The following is a 9891-nucleotide window of genomic DNA, read 5'->3' on the forward strand; positions in this document are numbered from 1 at the left end:
TCAGGCCTGTAGTATCTCACAGGGGGTGGGGGTGAAGATTATTCACTGGCTTATTTTTCTCTAAGATTTTTGTTGTTGTCGTTTTGTTTTTTGTTCTGTGTGTGTGTGTGTGTGTGTGTGTGTGTGTGTTTTGGAGGATGGTTCAATGACATTACCTCACCTAGTTAGATAATTTAATGAATGGAAACACTCTTATGAAAAAGTCCAATTGACAATATATTGTTGGGGTTAATAATTTTGAGCCAGACATAATCACTACCTTAGCAGTGCCTTAATACCATTTTTTCCCCAAAGGATAAAAATCTTAAATTTCCCTAAACAGCTTGTAACCCAGCTTTCTTTGCTTAATCCCAACTACTTTACCTTTTTTTTTTTTTTTTGAGACGGAATCTTGCTCTGTCGCCCAGGCTGGAGTGCAGTGGCACGATCTCGGCTCACTGCAAGCTCTGCCTCCTGGGTTCACACCATTCTCCTGCCTCAGCCTCCCGAGTAGCTGGGATTACAGGCACCCGCCACCACGCCCAGCTAAATATTTTTTGTATATTTCGTAAAGACAGGGTTTCACCATGTTAGCCAGGATGGTCTCGATCTCCTGACCTCGTGATCCACCTACCTCAGCCTCCCAAAGTGCTGGGATTACAGGCATGAGCCACTGCGCCCAGCCTTCTTTACTTTTATGTACTGAACAATAGAACTTTAAGAAATGTTCATTTATCAAAATTTGCTACAGAAGATAAGAAATCCCATCTATATGCAAAATCAGAGAAATAGCATTGTGTATGTGCATATATGTATGTTTGTGTGTGTTAGCACATGCATGTATGTTTGTTGAACACAGCTGGAGACCTGAGATATTATGAAGGAGATTCTGCAGATAAGAATGAAAAGTTAGGAAGGGTCATTACAGGAAAGAACACATATCCATGCAAATGGGCTTGAATCTTAATCATTAGGAGAATGTGCTTCAAAATGAATTTGCCCCAAATTAAGGTGTAATGAAATCAGTTTAGCTGGTTACAATCAAGATTTTCTTAAATTAAATAAATTGTAGTAGAACAATCAGGGTTTGTCACAAACAGTAAGAATGAAAGCTGGTTTGTGAAATATTTGTTTTATAATAGATGACAGATTAGATTGATTATGGTGTTGATACTAAGCATAAAATGTACTTCTTACTGTTCATATGAGCAAAAGTTTAAAAACTAACATCACAGAGAGATTAAATGTTTATCAGTAGATCATTACTATCTACTTATTTACATCTATTACATAAAAAAATTAGTGTGAGAGAATCATATGCTAATACAGCTAAAAAGAACAACAGCAATTATGAATCTAACATCCCAATTTCAAGTTGATGGGGGGAAGCGAGTCCTGAGATGCAAATGTTTGTCCAAGGTCACACACGTGACGATCGGCGGAGCTGTGATATACATTCGGGTAATGCTCTCCAGTTCTGTCATTGCTTTTATTCTGCCACTTACCACCATCATCAGAGCTAACTACAAATCTGTTATTGAGCGACATTGCTGTCTGGGGTGATAGCTGAGGTTCATTGCCTCATGGCAAGAAAATTAAGGACTCTGGCACACACAAGGATTGAGTTTAAGAGTGGAGGTTTTAATAGTCAAAAGAAAGAGAAAGGAGAATAGCTCTCTCCTGAGAGAGAGAGGGATGCCCAAATGGGACTTTCGGCCTGTGTTGGAGGGCACTGGATTTTACAGACAGGTTTGAGAAGGCAGTGTCTGATTTATATAGGGCCCAAAGATTGGTTGAACCAGGTGTGACGTTTACATAATGCTTGGGGAAGCTGGCTGCCCCACCCTAATCATTATGCAAATGAGGTTGTTGCCTGGCTGGTGCCACATTGCCTGCTCCTTACTGTACATGTGGCTGTTAAAGAGAAGGGAAGATGGAGCTGTCCTTTTGAACATGCGTAGTCTCAGGTGGCCTTTGTCTATTGGCACAACTGCCAGCATTCACCTTTGCAAGCTTCCAGCTTGCTTGTCTATGTCTGCAGCTCAATTTTACAGGCTCCTTTTTATTAGAAAAGAAAATGGTTTGGGGGCTGTTCTTCATTAAAAGGAAAATCTTACCCAGGACTTCCTTACCTCACTATCTGCCTAAATTTCTTTTTAGCTCCTATATCACTATGGCTGATGGGAAAAAATACTCATTAAAAATATCGTGGCATAATAATATATGCTGTATTGTAGGAAATCTAAAATCTATAAAGTGGGTTTTCTTTTAATTACAGAATTTGCATCTTCCCCTGATCCCTTTTACCACAGTCCTGTTTTTCTGTTTCTTCATTTGCTGTTGCTCTGGGCATTGTTTTCACTGTGAGTCCTATATCCAGAGGTGCCACTCATGTATACAAATCTGAGCTACGGGTGTTTAAACAGTAATTTAAATGGTGATATTGTACTTGGGATAATTGCTGCAAATGTTATGATTTATTTTTTCCTATAGACAACAGCTTGACCCTAGCAACTAACACAATCTATCACCTGCTGCCAAGCAACCAAGAGCAAGAAAAGAAGTGGTTAGAAAAGGTATCACCAGCTCTGGAGATTTATGGTCAGTAAAGTATGGAAGAATAAAAAGAGGCTCTCAAAATAAGTCAGAGCACAGCAAATACTTCTCTAAACCAAGTTCTGATTTTATACTATAGGAGAGAAAAAAATGTTATATTTGAATATATTTTATAACACTATGTTATGCATAAGAGAAAAATGTATTTAATAGTTTTTTGCAGTAATCAATAGATAACTTAAGATTCAGAAATATTTCCTTTGAATACCCTTTTTTTCCTTAAAAATACAAAAAATAGTAAACATGTGTATCTGGTTTTTTTTTTTCAAAGAAGGGATTTTTATTGTGTTTATTTAAGGTGAGAAAATTAAATAGTACAAAGTAACTTATTTTTGTTTTATATATACCCAAAACAATAGTTCTTATTCTAAATTTATATTTCTGTATGTAGTATACATTTAAGATACTTCGAGTAAGTACACAGACAGAGGAAAAGTGTGAAGAGTAAATAAGATAGTAGAAAAGTATTTTTATTGAAATAAATTTGGAAATACTTCAAAATGCAGAAAACCTCAATGATTAGCATAAAAAGCCTGCAGTCATCACACAGATTATCAACTGTTGTTCACACATTTGCTTCATATTTTTGTAGATATAAATACTTACTTGTGCTAACTGGTGTATCAATAAAATATACATTATTATTGTTAGTATGGGTAGAGTTTAATTGTAAGAATTTGTCAAGAATAACTTATTTTATTTATTTCCTTTTCATACTGGTTAGTTCATCTTTGATTTGTCAGAATAGCAAATACAATACATAGACTTCTATCTCAATTTGCATCTGAGTAAGAAAGCCTCTACTGCAATGCTTCCATGTGGCTGCTGCTCACTCCAAGAATGGGCAGCCCATTGTCTTCCATAAAGAGGAATATAAATTGTTTGCTTCCAAAAGGGATTAATACAATTTAAACCCTTGCTAGTCTTATGCAAACATTCCTGTTCTTTCATATACATGCCACACTTGTTTAGCTTTAATTTTTCCATTATAATAGGCACAAATAGTATTTCATTTAATTCCCATTTTAATGATTATTGAGATTTATTTGCAGATTTACTCACATTTTACTTTATTTTTCTGTTAATACCCTTTTAATATATTTTGCCTATCTTCCTATTATTTGGTTGCTTATTTTATTGCTTTGTAAAAATTTAAAAATATTCTAGATACTATTGTTTGTTAGATATTTTATACTAGTTATCTTATGCCTGGCTCTTTAACAAATAGATGTTCTATTTCTATTAATTGGTTCTTCTTAGATTTGCCATATAAAATTCATCTTATTTAACACTGTCAAGTTAATCAATATTTCTATTTCTGAACAAGATGAGCCTCTTAGAAAGTTTTAATATATTCTTTCTCATCTCTTATATTACTTTTGAGTAATATTCATGTGCTATATGTTTTTAAACTTCTAAATTATTTATAATTGCCACATAAAATCAATATTTTCTTAGATTTACCACTTCAGTAACAATTGCTTTGCTCACTATTACTTTTTTGTTTTGTTTACCTTTTCAAGAAAAAAACTGTCCTTTAATCCATTTTTAAAATTATTTGCATAACATTTAAATCAGTATTTTAGGAGATACTTTAGCTATATCTGGAATTCTAGGTTGAGAATTTTGGGGGGGCTTTGGTTTTTTGTGTATTTTTTAAAATGTTGATTCGTTTTGGTTTTTCCTCATTAGTTAACACTAAAGATTTTCTTTCATTGCCACAGGCAATGTATATTATGTATATATGGATGACATTTTTATAGATATGCATGCATTGAGCTCTCTTCTCTGAAATATATACATTTATGAATTCCTATTAGGAAATTTTATAATAAGTACCTGGTTATTACTTCAATAAAACCATAGGTTAATAGTATTTTGCTGTTATTGTTGTGTGGATAACTGAGGTATAGTTAAATGGCTGGAGGTAAATATTTTTATATTCCTCACGTTGTTATCCTTGATTTATGTAATCTTGGGGTCCCTTATATTTACTCTCTACTGGAAAACATATGGAACCAAGTAAGACTAAATAAAGCATATGATAGTCAAAATATTCCTGAGTTCCTAATTTAAACAGGGATTTTTCTTTGCTGAAGTCGCGGGCCTGGTGTCCAGAAGAGAGAAACCCACAGAAGAAACACAGAAGTTTATTTTTCTCAATCTCTTGATGGCAGTTATTTCTGCATATCTTGGAAATGCATTGTTTTATAATGGTTGCTTTTACGTGTTGGAGACTCAATAAGAGAGAACTGGTAATTAATTCACATAGAAAGTACTTTGTATTTCAAAATTATTTATAAAAAATTACTTCTGTGACCTGGGTTTGGGACACTTTATTAAGTGTCCAGATCAGGAGTTTTGCAAGAGACTGCTATTTGCCTCAATCCATTATCTCCCAAAAGGCCACTGTTTCATAGTCCCACTATCATTTATCACATGCATTTAATGATATGTCCTTTGTCCACTCTAACTGTCAGAAATCTGTGGCTTATTCAACTTAAAAGAAAATCTCCAGAGCCCAATATAGTAAGTGTCTACATCGTTAAGTTCTCAATAGACATTTGCTGACTGCCTCTGTCACTGAATGGCTGAATTAATGAGGAGTCAGCCATGCCCCATCAGGTGATATATATGGAGCACAATGACTGCCTCGTACTCTCAGGCTCCCCCTTATATCTGAAATCCACCTTCTTTTAAAATAGCTTTTCTTTTAAAAGAGTTCACCTCTTTTTTCATAGTCAAAATTCTGAGTGAGGAAAGTAACACTGGTCTATCAGAACCTATCATCAGTTAAATCAACCCTGACAATCATTGCAGAGACCAATACTGCAGGTATATCTGCCATCAACCAAGGTCCACCCAGATGGCCGAACATCATTGCTGTTAATCCAAAAATAGTTCCATTTTTTCTGACAGGCTAATTGCTCCTAACAGTAAGTTGCAAAACACTCAAGACCCAGCAATCACAATTTTGTGACATGAAGTAATCATTGTTAAGATAACGTTGGCCTCTTAAGAAAGGCTCTGCCATGATTTCATCAATATTTTTTAATGACCTCAAATATGTTTACTTAAAAGGAATCCTTCATCATTTCATCTCTTATAATTCTCAAAAAGGCAGGTAACATTATATTTACTCTGCTTAATGTTAGTATTTGAGCTCATTTTTAAAGGTACTCATTGTTATTCCCAAAATAAGTATACCTGATCATAGTATTTACAGAGAACAACATACTAGTACATATCTTTAAGCCAACTAAGAAGAAGAGTTTCTTTCTCAGTATTATATTGTGACTTTTCTAATTTCACATTAGGTTTTATTTTTGTGGATCAATAAAAAACTCAAATACTTTGAAATAGTTTAAACGTTGGGTGATATTGTTACCGGTGAAGGATGTACAGGTTCTTGGTATTTTGAACAAAGAACTGGACAAAGTGCACAATCAAAGCAAGGAGACAAGAAGCAACAAAAGCAGAGATTTATTGAAAACGAAAGTGCACTCCACAGGGTGGGAGCCAGCTGAGCAAGGCTCAAAGCCTCAGTTAGAGAATTTTCTGGGGCTTAAATACCCTCTAGGGGTTTCCCATTGGCCACTTGGTGTACACCTCATGCAAATGAAGTTGTGATCTCACAGTTAGTCTGATTGGTTGTGGAAAGCAACCAATCAGAGGCTGAAGTGAAGTTACAAATTTACACTCTTATGCAAAAAGCAACCAATCAGAGGTACTTTCTGCTTTCTGCAACCAATCAGAGGTACGTTCAATTTTCCAGATGGGGAGGGGGTTTGCAAAGGGAGTAGTCTCTGGTCCTTTTGTTACTTAGATGTGGAAAGTTGGAGTTTTCCTTTTGATTTAGCTCTAGAAAGTCAGCGTGAATCAGCCTTAGGTTGCCTGCCTCCAGACCTTATTCTCCTGCCTCAGTATCCTAAGGCAGAAAGGAGAGGGTATCAGAATTCAGGAGAAAACGGCAACAACAAAAACGTATTTATAGACAAAAATAGATGTAGAAAAAATAATCCCACCCCAACTACAGGAGTGATGCTAGGGAGCCACAAGCTCAGAGTTAAAAGATACCGAAGGGAGCTTTGAGATATTTTTTGAGGAAAGAAAATCAATTTCCAGTACGGAGGTCTATTAGCCTCGTCAGCCACTGATGCTAAAGAGTGGCTTTTGTGTGCAAATAGAACAACGTGTACAGGGACAACAAAGGCCGGCAGGGACTCACACCTTACAGGGAGCAGAAAACCTTTCATGCCAGAGAAGAAGTCAGCTTCACTCTCTTCACTTCCTAAATGCAAATACTGGAAACAGGATAAACTAACATAGCAGGAAGTGGAATGGTGATCCTTAAATATAAAGTTGAGCAGACAACCATATAGATCACTCAGTATTTGAGGAAAGTGTATACCATGAGAAATGAAAACAAGTCAGTAAAGAGAACTAACACCTGAAGAAACAGATTTGATGAAGGAATCAGAAGACTGATATGATTAACATTTATGCTTTTAAGAAATTCATGTTATATATTTAAATAAATTGAGCATAAATCAAAAATAAAATTTGCACATTATAAATTTAATCATTTGATTTAAAAAACCTCAGTAGATGAGCTGATTAGCTTAATAGATGCAGGAGCAAAGACAACTAGGAATTGTGTGGTGATTAAGCTGATTATTTAATACAGAGCAAAGGTGCAGTGTGACTCAGAATATATATGACATAGGTAGTATATTCAGAAAGCACAGCATTTGTTAAGAATTCCAGAAGGAAGAAACCCAGAAAACGGGCAAAAGACACAAAGAAAGGGAGGAACATTTAAAACTTCAAGATGTGAAATTTAGAGTGAAAATGTGCACTAAATATACACATGTATCTCTGCTGCTGTGTACAACTTGTGCTTGATTGGTACATACTAGTATATGAATGGCAGATAGGAATTTGGAATACAAATATGTGTGATGTAGCTCGTGGGCGAGTATGGTGGAGAATGGTGACAGGGAGTACAACCTGATAGGGCTATCTATTTAAAAAATGCGAACACGAATTCTATCTAGAAATATGAAGTATATGTAAAGATGTGTTAATATTTAAGAATAAACACTAACCAAAGTGAAAAATGTTCATACTTTTAGAAAAAAATTGGGGGAGAAAGGTCAATAATTGTCAAGACACTCAAAAAGGCAGGAAAAAAGGAGGAAATGGATATTAAATAAAACATATAAAACGTAACACATAAAGTAAAATACCAAGTAAGATAAGCTAACACAAGTATGTGATAGATTAAACCTTCCTTTTAAAAGATAATCACTGATTTTTTTTTTTTTTTTGAGATGGAGTCTCACTATTCTTTCCCAGGCTGGAGTGCAGTGGTGCGATCTTGGCTCACTGCAACCTCTGCCTCCTGGGTTCAAGCAATTCTCCTGTCTTAGCTTCCTGAGTAGCTGGGACTATAGGTGCCCGCCACCACGCCCAGCTAATTTTTGTATTTTTAGTAGAGACTGGGTTTCACCTTGTTGGCCATGTTGGTCTCAATCTCCTGACCTTGTGATCTGTCTGCCTCGGCCTCCCAAAGTGCTGGGATTACAGGCGTGAACCACCGTGCCCAGCCAAGATAATCACTGATTTTGATAAAAATAAATATCTAGCTGCTTTCTGTGTTTTAGAGACATACTATAAACCACACAAACAGTTTAAAAGAGGAGGAATGGAAGAGATATATAACGTCAAATGCTAATAGCAGGAGTAAATGTAGCTAAATTAATGTAGAGAAAACACAATCCAAGCTTAAAGTGAAAAGGCAAAAAGAAATATATTCATATTGAAAAAATGTTTGATTCCTCAAGATGATATAATATTCAGGATCTTTAATGATTTCAAATGAGAGCTTCAAATCATATGTGGAAACAACTAGAAATGAATTGAGAAATTGATAATTTGGCCATAAGGAGTAGCTTTATCATATCTTTTCAAGAATAGACAAATTAAGAGATATACATATACTCCTATATATTTGGCTTTTATTTTTCTTTATATTTGGTACATTTATATGAAAAGCTTTTTATATTTTATATGTTTGTTTGTATTAAAAGTATACATGTAATAATATAAAAGTAGAGGCTTGCTGTATTACAGAGAAGGCATTTACATTATTATGTACATACTTTCATTTGATGTTATTTAGTTTTTACTTTTAATACTTACATTAAAATTGGTTATCAAATTTTAAAGAAAAGCATAATCAAAAGAAAAATATATACATTTTAAAATAAAAATGAGTTGCTGCACAGAAAGAAAAATAATTATTTATGGAAAAATTAGAAATGAGAAAACAGCAATTACAGGGGATATTTGAAAAATTGCAATGAAATACGTACACCATTATGCCAAAAGTTTTAGAAATCTGAGCAAAATGAATCTCTGTATAACTCGACTGCAAATAGGCAATTTGAATAGACTATTAATTAGAGAAAAATAGACACATTAGCCAAAGATATTTTTCCTAGAAAATTGTGTCAAGCTCATAGCTTTCCAGGCAAATTTTCAAGAAATAAATCATTTTTAGCTATAGTTTGTCATAAAATGAACAACAAGAAAAAAGATAGCACCTTAGGCTTCCTAACTCATGTGTGAAGCTGCCATGGCCCTAACTGAAAAGCAGAGGACAGATCCTAAGTAGAGAATTCTGAATCATTCTCACATTAAATAGATGTAAACATGCTTAATAGAGTTTTGGTCATTTATGCTGAAAAGACAGAAGAATATAACCCATCAGAGTATATACGTCCTATTCTACAACATTTGGACAAATAGGTCATAACTAAAGTTGAAAGCAAGAAGGGGAATTTCCAGATGATTGAAAAATATGGGGGATGCATAGCAGCTGTGTAGCTGAAGCCAAATTGCTCTAATTGGTTGAAGATCCTCTACACACGCACACACACACACACATGCATTCATATGTGCCTATGTACATACATATACACAGACACACACACATTATGTAATTAGTAGGACAGATGGGGATATAGGTCCCTTTCTGGGCACTAGAAATTGTGATTCTGGCCTAGATCTTAGAATAAGGAAGCTGTTGCTTTATCTTGGATGACAAGGAATCAGAAAAATTCAGCTCACTGATCTTGTGGCAAGAAGTGAGTTGCTGTCCATGGTCAGAGATGAAAGCAGAATTCCTAGCAGGAGAGAATCAGAATCCAGTACTATATGTAGGTATGTGCACTAAACAGAAGGTTTTTATGCCAGAGCAACCTCAGCATCAGTAGGAACTGGTCAGCCTGC

The sequence above is a fragment of the Gorilla gorilla genome, chromosome 6, assembly GCF_029281585.2.
Source record: "Gorilla gorilla gorilla isolate KB3781 chromosome 6, NHGRI_mGorGor1-v2.1_pri, whole genome shotgun sequence".
Taxonomy (NCBI): domain Eukaryota; kingdom Metazoa; phylum Chordata; class Mammalia; order Primates; family Hominidae; genus Gorilla; species Gorilla gorilla.